General features: G+C 41.0%; 1 protein-coding gene across 2 annotated transcripts in view; it reads left to right on the top strand.

The window, feature by feature from the left end:
- The window catches only part of LOC138016778 (uncharacterized), a 31,533-nt gene that overhangs the window by 1,867 nt on the left and 17,166 nt on the right, over window positions 1-12,500 (top strand). The gene's annotated exons all lie outside the window — the stretch shown is intronic.

The following is a 12,500-nucleotide window of genomic DNA, read 5'->3' on the forward strand; positions in this document are numbered from 1 at the left end:
CCGTGTAGCCGCCTTGAGCCACAGAAAGCGCGCGAAGAATTAACGACCTATAGTCTATCATTTCCTTCCATCTTCAACGTAATAAAAAAACACTGCAATCTACTTCTTTCCTCTGGTCGCTGTAAAAACGCTTTCCATCATCTAAGGTTATAGCCTTCAGACTCTCCCCTAACCTTCGAGACTTGCTGGTTGCGGCTAACTTATCAACCAATATAACTCATTCTAATTCCGAACTTCCTTCCGGTTCTTTTCGCTGTGGCAACAACTGCGCTACCTGTCCTTACATTTTCCATGGACTAACCAACTGCAAATTCTTCACCATTGGCGAAACAAGCGCCAGTAATTCCAACATTACGTACATGATTGAACGTAACAGATGTAATCTATAGTACTCATTAGAAACTAAACGACGTTTAAAGGACCGCTTTAGTGAACACCGCTCCACTTTAGATCCCGCGGGGGGGGGGGGGGGGGGACTCCCATATAAAAAGGACGGGGGTGCTCATCGGAAATTTGGAAAAGAACCCGTAGGAGGTACCAAGATCCTGTCTTGTGGACGTGGCATGAAATTTTTGTTTCTCCTAAGAGGTACAAACTATGGGTTTTAATTAGACGAAATTAAAAAAAAATAGTTAATTATCAAATGATTAAATGGCGGACAGATTGGCGAGAAGGCGAGAATAGCAATGTTTTCATTCAAAGTTTGAAGGAAACTGCAAAACAAAGACTACAAAGGAAAGCACAAACAACTGGTTAATGAAAGCTTTGAACTGGTCGCCCTCAACAAAATCACGGTTGGGAGAATTTTTATGCCATAGTTCTAAGCAAGACGAACAAGACTGGCAAGACTACGAGCCGGCTAACAGTCTTCGCGTAATTTCCAAATTTCCATGTGTACTATTAACAAGTAATCACATGATTTTTCTGGTGCAATTTAGAATAAATAAGCACTTGTACATTTTTTCAAAGACCACAAATTTAACACGCCCTACGGGCTCGTGCAATTTTGTTTGTCTTTGAAAAAATGTAGTATTTATTCCAAATTGCACTCGAAATCATGCGATTACCTTTACAAGACTACGTTGTATCGGCTCTTGCTCGAAATATTTAGTTTCATAATTTGCAATTACACCGAAAAATTAAGCCTCGTTTATGTTTAGGTGTCCTGATTACTAGAAGTTAACCTGGCTTGAACCTGCGATCCCATCGAAACCAGTATCTCGTCAGCGGTCAACTTAAAAAAAACAGCTGACCTCGATGAGACTGCAATATGGTCACTTGATACTAGTCAGCGGATAACCCGCTTTGACAGGTTTCAATTGACCATAAGATAGATGTCCAATATCAATCTCAATATCAATATGCATGCTGTAATTAGCTGGAGCACATGGCCGCTATGTTGGGCACAAGTACTCTAAACTTGAGCCCGCGATGTGGTCAAGTGATACTGGTCACATTGTCATACACGGAGGGGTGAACGGACGGACGGTCGCATGATGACCCATGATAGCTAAAACCGTAATTCCTCGCATGGACGGGTTACCATATTTTCTCAACTATGTGCTCAGCGTGGAGCACCGCTAATATTCAGCCAAGCATGATACTTCTTGTACTTTGAGATTTCGCTGCATGTGTTTTTGTTTGCCGATGACAATCGATGGGAGATTGTTATATTGTTATGCGCACGACCCGCCAAAAGAAGACCCGCCAATGACCCGCCAAAAGAAGTTTGCTTAGGAGGCTAGAACGGAGTCAACGTTAAATTTATTATTTTCCACGTATCCAGAGTGACTGTGGGGCCATTCAACAGTTCAACAACGCATCCCACGTTAACGCCTCCAGGAGTATCGTTGAGCGCGACACTGGAGAGATACCATGCTTTGTAGCACATTCGAATATTCGAAGTTACATTGACTTATTATGTAATTTCATCTGATGTGAAAGCGTTTGAACCGAGCAAGAAAAATTTACCCGATCTCTAACTGTGATGTTTTAGAGAGAACAGAGCTATTGCAAATCGGCCACTTGCAACAATTAGTCACGAGACCGCTTTTTCGTTAAGTCAATGATTCAGCAGTTTTAACAAATTATTTTCCCAGAAATGAAAAAAAGGGGCTTTAAATATACTATCATGCAAAATTTCAGGCTCATATCATTTAAGAATTTAAGTCTCGTTTAATTTTTATAATTCTATCCTGTAAATCAGTGAATGTCACTACGGAGTCACATGAGATTTCAAAGTCCTTTGCCACGAATCCAAAAATTGAGAAATAAAGAGGCAAGTGTAAATAAAAACCTCCTTAACTTTATTGAACAGTCAAACAAAACAAACTGCAAATGCAACTAGACGCTCCGTGAAGCGTACACTGGGTAGCCTGTGGTACGTGTTACACAAAAACAGAAGGCACTAAATTGGGTGTTATTGAACTGCAGCGCTCCAGTTAATTTTCTCAAGCGGGGGGTCATTAAGACCATTTGAGGGGTCACCCAGATGTCGTGCCAGCATAGGCCCTTTGGCTCACACGTTTAATTATTTTGTAATGCCCTGTCCCATTTTGAGGTTAGGGTTAAATTCAGTTTAAAGATAACAAAACACGCTCTTGAGTAAAATTCACTCGTTTCTTCTTTAAATAAATAGTTGCAAAAAAAAATAACTGCAAATTGCTCTGAGGGACGTTTTCCTGCATGTCACGCATGTCTTGCAGTTGCACTAAGCAAACGTTTATTGCACACACTAAGGAAGGGCTGAAGATGTTGTTTCCGCTTCTTCTTTTCAGTCTAATTTGATGCCAGGTCAAAACATTTCTTGGCTTTACGTTTGCACCAAAAAGTACCGTAAAATCCAGGAGTTAACAGTAAAAGACAAGCCAAAAGACAGACGAGGAAAAAAATAACAGTTTTTATATATAATTCTGAATCGTATTCTCATCGAAAGATTAATGACAATCGATCGTAAAAACACGAAAATTTCCGCAGTCTCTGACTTTCATGAATGAAGGGAAAGGTCATGATGTTCTGTCAAAAGGAAGAAATGGATCACGTGCTAGGCAACCATAAAGGTGCAGGTGATCACCTTGTATCAGCTGAATGAACTACGGGAAAGAATGTTAATCGTTCGTCGTTTTCAGAGTAAAACAACATACTTTTTAGCCAATTTACTTCCGTCTTTGGTTTTTTAATTTTGTTGTAATATTAAACTGAATATTTACATTTCATCTGTCGGGTCAGAAAGCCGTCTTTATCGGGTTCCTGAGAAAAACATCTAGTTTGACTTCAGGGTGAACCATTTACACAATCGCGAGGTTGAGCGGCCATGTTATTGAAAATCTAATCATCTATGAGATAGGTACCCCAAGCTCACGGAGAATCGTTGTTGCGTTACATAAACTGTTTATGAGGGTTTATATGGGGAATTTAGCGATCGTTATTTAGGGCATTAAAATTGAAATAAAAATACATCAGAATTTCGAGCTTGTAAGTTGATGTCACAAACTGATTTACATTGCATTAACTATGCAAAGCAGATTATGACGTCAAGTCAGGAATAGACCCACTCCCCTTCTGACTCGGTCGTGAACAATTTATGCTTGGATTTTCGCGACTTTCGAAGCCTATGAAATGGCAGGATTTGTTAGAAAAATGAAAAATGGCCGCAATGCGTTTCGAACAGGTGCAAAGATTCATTTTAGCGAAAAAAATATTTTGGGGTTAGGGGCACTTTAAGTAGTTCAGCTACATCGGAGTCGATACATCGCCGGTGGCGTCTTCTTCCTCAAAGGAATCAACGAGGCTCTTGAGCAATGCGGAGGGCTTTTTCCCGCCATCACGGTCAGTGACTTTTTGCGATGGGTTTTTTCGCTCGGTGAGCTTTTTTATCGATGAATCACAATCCAAATCATCATCGGCATAAAGACTTACATCATCATCTGAATTATAGCCCTCAAACCTCTTGCGAGGCGGAGAATAATCGTCGTCAGAGCACGACAGTTTGGGCAAAGGAGTCTACCGATTTTCGCTTCGCCTGTGGCGACTTTGAGAAATCTGCAGTACTTTACTGCCTTGAACTACACATCATTTCCCAAAGGCTAGACATTTTGGCCATATTATTGTTAATGTTTCCAAGGGTCGCCTCTAACCCACTGGTCTCGGTCCTCAAACTGACTCCGAGAGAAGAATTTTCTATTTGGTGGTTCAATTCCCTCCATGGTCGGGCTGGCGAGACGGGAATCGTGATTCTCCGACATTCTAGGCAAAAGCTAAAGGGCTTGACAAAAGAATGAAACAAGAATATTGAACGTACCTCCTACCAAAGTGCCTCAGGAGTTGGATGTCGGAAACAGCATAAAACGGATGAGATTTCTTTCTCCAAAAAAAATGTAACGTGAACAACAGACCAGCAAAACGAAGCACTGATCGGCTCTGCGCATGCACATCTCATGTGACTCTGTAGTGACATTGACTGATTGACAGGATAGAACCACAGCTCAAGGCATTTGGTGCTAACTGCTGCTTTGAAAATCTTAAATCTTTTATTAATCTTGAAGCGAATTTCGTTTGTTATCCAAGGAGCCGATTTACTTCTGATCTTAACTTCTTTCTGTGAGACGTGTTCGTCACAATTTCTGTTAAACAAGGTTTGCCATGCCCATAAGACATCATCTGGCTCTCAACAACTAACGCAACCTGGAAAGGCGTGGATTCTATGTCCTTCCTGAAATTTTCAGCGTTAAGTTTCCTGTCATCTCTTGTGTTGTTGTACTTTGGTGGCGGCCTTTTGTTCCTTAGCTTCATTGTCGCGTATAGGTGGTTTTCACGTTACGTCATCGCCGCCATGTTGGTGGACGAAAACAAAAGATCTCTCATTAGCTCCTTTTGTTCATCCACCAGCAATTGTACATTACAGCATTGTTATATGTATCTCCAGAGATTGGTTGCAAACCACCTATACCATGTTGTGGTCTGAAGTTCCCTAAGGAAAAACCCCTCACTTGCTCATGAGACCAGTCCTTGTGAATATAGGGACCTTATCTACGACGGCGACGTCAACGAGAACGTCACCAAACAATAGCAGTTAATGAGCAAAACAATCGCTCTGCAACGTACTCGTTATTTGTGTTTCTCTAGTGTTTGCAATCACCACATTTTGCATTATCGGCGATTGATCCCAAACAATCAGAAACAGTTAACGATTGTGCTTCCATATCGGAAGACGTAAAGATAGAAATTTTTCTATCCCTTGCGTCTTGTTTGCGATCACTGGTGATCATCGGCGATTGGTCGGGGATGAACGTATAAAAGGTGTTTTCATTTTATGCAAACTGTCTGCGATTTCTTGCGACGGAGTCACGCGCATATGGAAACTAGGCTGAAGCTAGTTTTCAAACTGCTGTTAATTTTTTCCTTGCGGGTTGCAAGGCCGAGAATTTCTATTCTTGTTAATTTATGTTCGCTTATTCTACCTCTAATAAGAATAAGAATTCGATTATATTTTGTAGCTGCACTTAAGGACGGTGCCTACTATTGTTATTGCGCATACCTTCTGCGCATCTCAAGATACTCAGATTTCCTATCGGTGATGCTTACTAATACAGGGATATTTTTGCGCGGTTTAAAACTATGCAGAGAAAGTAGATCTTAGTAAGTACTATTGGTATCTATAAAGAAAATGGGGGGCAACCATGCATTTTTCAGAGATGATTAAGAAAGAATGCCATACATGGCTCTGTATTTTAAAGCTTTTTACAAATATTGTTCGTGAATTATCTTTGAAAAATGCGAGGTTACCCCAAATTTTCTTTTTCGATTTCAATAACACTTGTTAAGATCTACATTTCCTGCATAATCATAAACCGGTTCAAAAATACCTTTGAATTAGTAGGCACCGTCCTTAATTTAAGAAAATTTCACTGGAGAGCAAACAACTCTAGCTTGTATATGAGTATGAAATTCTCAGGAATCTCGAACCATCGATTTTGGAGACGAAATTTTAGCCGGTACGGTCGAAAATTTAACCCGCGCGCTGTGAACACCTTTACCGTCTAAATTTTTGCACCGCAAAGGGGCGGTTGCATGGATGCGTGGAAACTCAGCTACTATCGTTAGCCTTTCTCTTTCTTGACGCCATTTTGGATATCGTAAAGTAGCCCTCTGCGCATGGGCAGATGGTAAAACCACTGACAAAGGTTAATCCGGTTCGTCAGTTCCGTGTGAACAGAGCGAAATTATTGCACGGTTTCGTGCGAACAAAATGGCCGGTCAAATTTTTCAACCGGTAGAAAATTCGTCCGGTACCGTGTGAATCGGGCCCGAGTTAGGCTGAGTTGGACTTCGAGTCGGACTTCGAGTTGCTAAAAATTAACCTGATAATAATTTTTACTTTGCCTACATGTTTGTTTTCAGTTTGCTAAATGAAATGTTTGCTTTTGGAGCAAAGTGCGCAAATTCGTGTTTTTCGTAAAGTGACTAACTTTCCAGCGTTGTGCAGTTACAGTTAAGCAGTGCTAGAGAAGTACCTTGTGAACGTAGTATTTAGATTTCGTAAAACAGGTATCCCAGAAGAGTTAAGTTTTTAAATTTCCGGGAGGGTTCTTTTATTTTAGCATTCAAAAGGAAACCTTGACTTGATTTGAGAAGGACTAATTTGACTCGGGCGCTATTACATGTAGGTGATACTCTGCCAAAAACTGCCTGCAGATTGCAAAAACAGTATCCCCTCTCCACAGTGGTTTTCTTTTTAACAGTAAGTAACAGTAGGGATTTGAACGTGGACAGGAATTGAGGAAATTGGAACGAAGAGTTAACTCGAACTCGAATCCAAAATCAAACATACCTTTCTCCCGAGATTCTCGAACTTTCAAATGGTCATAAAATCTCGACCTGCAGTGGTATTCGTCTAAAAAAATTTGCATTGTGGCTAAGTAAAACATGATCTTTTCATTGGAAGGAAGTCATACACCTCCAGCTGGGGGCATTTATTTGTTATGAAGGGTGAAACGCATCGAGCCGAAGTTATTTCAGTGAATCATGTTCTCGTCTGTGCATGTATAATCCTTGTGACCAGGAAGGCAACAGGATTTTTTTGGAAATGGGGGTAAATGTGCACTGTAATACAAACCCAGAAGAATGATGTCAACAGGATGAATCTTTAGAAAAGAGGTGTGTTTTTCAGTGAAACTCGGCTTTGCTTTTTGTGTCAGCCGTTATTTGACCTTATTTCGAAAAGAGTTTTGTTGAAACCGAATCGTAATATTGACTCAAATCGGTTGGTCGGCTTCGAAGATTTTCCTGATTTTTCTTACGAATGTCTTCTTCCCCACTTTCAACACCAAATCAATGTCTGCTGCTGCCCTCCATCCTGGCCTCAAGATAAATACCACTCTCCATCGACGTTCTCTTGAGTATTTTTTATCTATTTTCAGATCTCTATAGCAAACGGGCGAAGCGTGCGAGCACGTTGCATTGTGATTTGCATAACCCCGCCCACTCTCAGTTTATGAACGGAACAGAAAAACCATGAAATCCTTTCCAAAAAGTTTGCAAATACAGCGCGATACAACGAATTTAGCTGTAAGAACCTATTAGAAAACAGTCCTAAGAAAATACGGGCGCTGATTGGTTAAAAATCGTGTTTCTATAACTCGATGGAGACACAGAACTAGCACGAGCTGTTGACGTAGTGATGGCGCGAGCAAAGAGAATTTACATTTTGATAATTAGAGTTAACAAGTTTTCCTTTTTCTCGTCGCGTTGTTTTCTAAAAGAAGTAGAAAACATGTACTCCGTGTTTCTATCGAGTTATAGAAACACTCGTGAAAGTTTGGGAGAACTCGAAAAAGCTAGCATTTCTCGTTCTCCCAAACTTTCACTCGTGTTTCTATAACTCGAGAGAAACACGGTACATGTTTTCTATTTCTTAAATATAAGAAAAATAATAAAAGTTAGCATTCACATTATTATCAGGCACGACCCCTTGCCAAAACTCATATTTTCTATCAGTTTCAAGTCTCTTAATCGTGTTTGAAAGTAGCATGCTTGGGAAGATGTTTGTAATTTTCTGGTAACGTGTTCCACGCACACAGTGGGACCTCTATAAGTTATAAAATTTCTTCCTATAACATAATTGTAAGATGGGACAGTAAAATTGCCTAAATCATAATATCACTGTTAATCTTTGTGAGGCTTAGGAGATAAGCTAAGGTAAACAGTGTACATAAATGAAATCTATTTGCGTTGGTACACATTGTTAAAGGCTAACAGCGGATATGTCTTAGCACTCCCATGTTGTGATCTTTGAAGCCATGGATGCTTGACTTTCTGAATGAAGCTTTTACAAACAAAATCGATCTGCAGTTGCCAGGACAGCTTAGAATCAATAACTACACCCAGACAGTGACAGTGACTAGTGCCAACATAACGTAAGATCTTATCACCAAGTATAATCGGACTCAGGAGGCCACAGAAACACTTTTGGCTTTGCACTATAGGTATCATTTCCTCAGCACTTATCTGTATCTGCTAGGATGCGGTTTAATGCTCAGCACACAATACTATCAACAGAACGACCTATATAAAATAAAGTGGTATCATCTGCACGCAAACCAATTCCCCTTCATTTATCTGATCAGGTAGGTCATTGACGTAATAACAAAAATGTCCTTTTTCCCTTTCCCAGTCTCTTTTCCCATTCCTCGTTTTAGTAACATCCTTGAAACAATGACTTCTCTTGTTCGGTCGTTGGCAAAAGAAAGAAAAAAAAAAAAAGAAAGAAAGTTGATGTCAATGCTTGTAAACACTGAGGAAATATCGCTATACTGTCATACATATTAGGTAGTTTTTAAGCCTGGTTTACACGTGCGACGCAAGCATGAAACACAAGCAACATACGCAGACGCATTAACTTATCTTTAATTAGTGTCTGTTGTCCAAACGAAAGATATGATTCATCGAAACGCTACTGCAGTTGCATGTGCTGCTTGTGCTTTTGCTTGCGTCGTACATGTGAACAAGGCTTAAATGCCTAATGTATATGGCAGTGTAACGATGTGGGATGTGTCAGAGTTGATCGGAAGGTCACATGAATTTTATTGAGCTGACGCGAGCAAAGAGAATATTTTTTTTACTGAAGTAGTTTTTCGTGAAAGAAATCTTTCTTCGCTGAGCTTATTCAGGGCTATGTAGTTAAAAACTGAGGTCGGCGTTTCCCCAAAACTAAACGGGTAGCAAAGCGAAGTACTTCTGGACGGAGAGAAGAATAATTATGTAGGAGATGTCTCTTACGAAATTATACACAAGATTGGAGAAAGAAGGCTGCCAAGGCCAAGTCGAAGTCGCTAAACAACCTATGGAATCTGTTACAGGACAATTTTTCTGTTGATCATCGTGAAATTCGAAGTTGTCGAGAAAAACTTGATGAAACATCAGCGCAAGATATCGAAGATTTGACCGTGTTTACTTAGCTTGCGTGGAAAAAAAACAAGTCGTGAGATCGAAGGGAAATTTGCTGAATCCCAAAATCGTTATCAAAGTATATGGACGCTAACAAAGACGAAATATGGAGTGAAGTATCAGGTATTTCTATGAAACTGCGGAGTTTGTAATTCGCCGCAAGAATGGAAGGTATGGCAGCGCGTAATTAAAAGGAGAAAAAGAGTTGGAGGCAAAACTTAAAAACGCAAGGGCTGAGTTGTCCAGTGCGAGCGAAGACGCGGAGAATAAATTTAGCAAGCTTGGAGGAGCTCTGGAAGAGGAACTCGGGCTTTCTTTGTCTCCTTCTTCGAAAAATGGGCTAAGAAAGGACATGCAGATGAGCAATTAACACGAGTATCGAATCCTGTGTTTAGCAGTGGAAACAAACGGTCTTGCGGGAACTGGAGGGCGGGCGGTGTTTTCGGCTTTTGTGGATAAGGAGCCAGTCGCGGTAGATTACAAATTACTGCAGTTGAAGAAGTACTTGCGCGGAGAAGCCTTGAGGTTGGTTGATGGTCTCAGACTCTCACCAGCAGCGTATAAAGCAGCCAAAAACAGGTTAGACAGGAAATATGGAGGTCAGCACCGTCAGATTAATTTGCACATGGAAGAGCTGGATCAGTTCAGATCTGTACGAGATGGGAATATGCCACGGATCTGGACAGACTGGCTGCTGACCTACTAGAAGCGACTGTCATAAATTGAGGGAGCTGGAGGAGACGAAGAGCTGGGCCATGGGTCCTTATTATTAGGATACAAAGTGCTTTCACATAAGAAACCAGACTGTATAGAGACCCTTCAGGAGTAGATCATCCAAGAAAATGAATTCCAGACTGTTGCAGCAGAAACCAGAGTTTCGGGAATGCGCAGAGAAGGAGCACCAGACGTTCTTTGTTAGACAGGCACAAGCACCAAACTAGTCAAACAAAAAGAGCTGTGATGTTTGCAGAAGCAATAATCCACTGTGACAGTGTGAGGAGTTCAAGAAAATTGATGTACTAGCCCGCTGGGATGTTGCAAAGCAGCTAAAGCTGTGTTATCGATGTCTCGGAAAAGAAGAATGTGTAGTATGATGCCACAACACACACAACAAGGTGCTTCATGGCCGTCCGTCAACTAGAAATGAGGCAACTGAACAGAGGTGGGGATCGAAGACTGGTAGCGAATGTGTTGTTGGATGATGCAAGTACAAAGACGTACATAAATGGGGATTTGGTTAGGATTGGAAGGAGCTGTTCAGCAGATCACTGTTAACGTTCTTATGTAAAGATGACAGCATTTACAGCGTCAAGAATAACAAGAGATGTGCAGCAAGTTGATTAGAGGAGGCAGTACCCTAAGTGGAAGTACCTACAGAGCATCAATTTCCCAAAACTTGGTCCACGTACGGTTGTTGATATTGCTGATCGGGATGGACTATGCGGAGAAGCTACATCGTTCAATTAGGGATGTTTGTGGTAAACATTGTGAGCCTATGGCCCGATTAACACCCCCGGGATAGACATGCATTGCAGCAGCTAGGCTGATGGCTGAGGTCCTGCCACAAACCAATTTCAACATGGCCTACTTCTTGCATGATCAAGGCAAAGATTTCAGCTCAGCTCTTTAAAGGTTCTCGGAAGTTTAGACTTCGGGGTCAGCGATAAGGAGAGAAAACCTTGTTTCAGAAGAACAGATGGCTATCCGAAGATTTGAAAACCCAGTGCAGTTGAAGGGCCTACTGACGTATTTTTTGGGGTGCGTTGCTAAGGAGGTAATAGTTAACTAATTTGAGAGAATTTGGCATTATTTTAGTCAGTTTCCAACTTTTGTAAACCAATGACCCTAAATATGACGTCATCATGCCACGCCCATGGTCACGTGACCAATAAGAGAAACTCTAAATTTGTCTGCGTGTTACTCAATTTGGTTATTTCATCAGTGGTTTCATAATTTTTTTTCGTTTTTGCATCCAGCCAAGCATGGTTTTCTTATTATTTTGAAAAATGTTCTTTTTAGAGAAATAAACGATACTGAAATACCCATAAAATTTTCAAAAAAGATGATTTGAAAAAATCAATGCTTAGCTGTATTCTGTATTTGGAGGTGAAACGTGCCATTTTAAAAAAGTTAATTCAATTTGAAGACCGCCGGAAATTTAGCTTTTTTTTCAAACCGGAAGTCAGTTCGTTAACGCATGCGCAGTTGATCTGAGAACGAGTTCGAGGAAGGGCAAGGAAAAACCTTCTATGCAAACAACAATTCGTGCAGTGATTTTTGCTTGTGAGTGGGTTTCCCGGTCGGCTCACGATATGATGATGTCAGTTACCGGAAGTAACATTTCAGTTCCTTAGCAACGCGCGAGAAATATGTCTGTGGGCCCTTAACTATAGGAGATATGAAATGACCATGCCGTGAACGCCAGAGGTTGCAGAATTGCCCAATAACTACGAAATGGCAGTTAACCGATTGCTGAGCACAGAGAAGCGATTCCTGAAAGATTCCTCTTTAAAAGGACTATACACAAACGTTAATGCAGACTGTTTAAAGAAGGGACATACATTTAAAGTGGAACTGACCGGGAAGGAAGAGAAGTCACGGTATCTTTCCCATTTTGCAAAGGTGAGGCCTGACGAGGGTACTACTGCCAATACTCGCTTCGTATTCTATGCGTCTGCAAAGTTCAGTGAGATTTCATTGAATTTTGCAATCTACCAGGGTCCAAAGCTTCAGCGTGAGATTTTTGATGCGCTACTGCATTTTCCACGACTTCCTGATGCACTAGTGTGTGATATTGCAGAGATGTACTTGCGAATTGGTAGGTTGCGCCATCCAGCAGACTAATTCACCTTTTTCTATGGAGAGATGTGGATCAGTCAAGGCCTCCTTTGATGTGCCAGTTCAGTAGTTTCGTATTTGGAGCCAACTTGTGTCTTGTTACTGAGTAAAACTTGTTGCCCAGAAGCACGCCAGCGCCGAGAACCATGCGCAGTTACCGAAAGCTGTTGAAACCATCTTGGAGTCCACCTACATGTACGATAGGATGAACTCAGCGC

This window comes from Montipora capricornis, chromosome 9 (assembly GCF_036669925.1).
Source record: "Montipora capricornis isolate CH-2021 chromosome 9, ASM3666992v2, whole genome shotgun sequence".
Taxonomy (NCBI): domain Eukaryota; kingdom Metazoa; phylum Cnidaria; class Anthozoa; order Scleractinia; family Acroporidae; genus Montipora; species Montipora capricornis.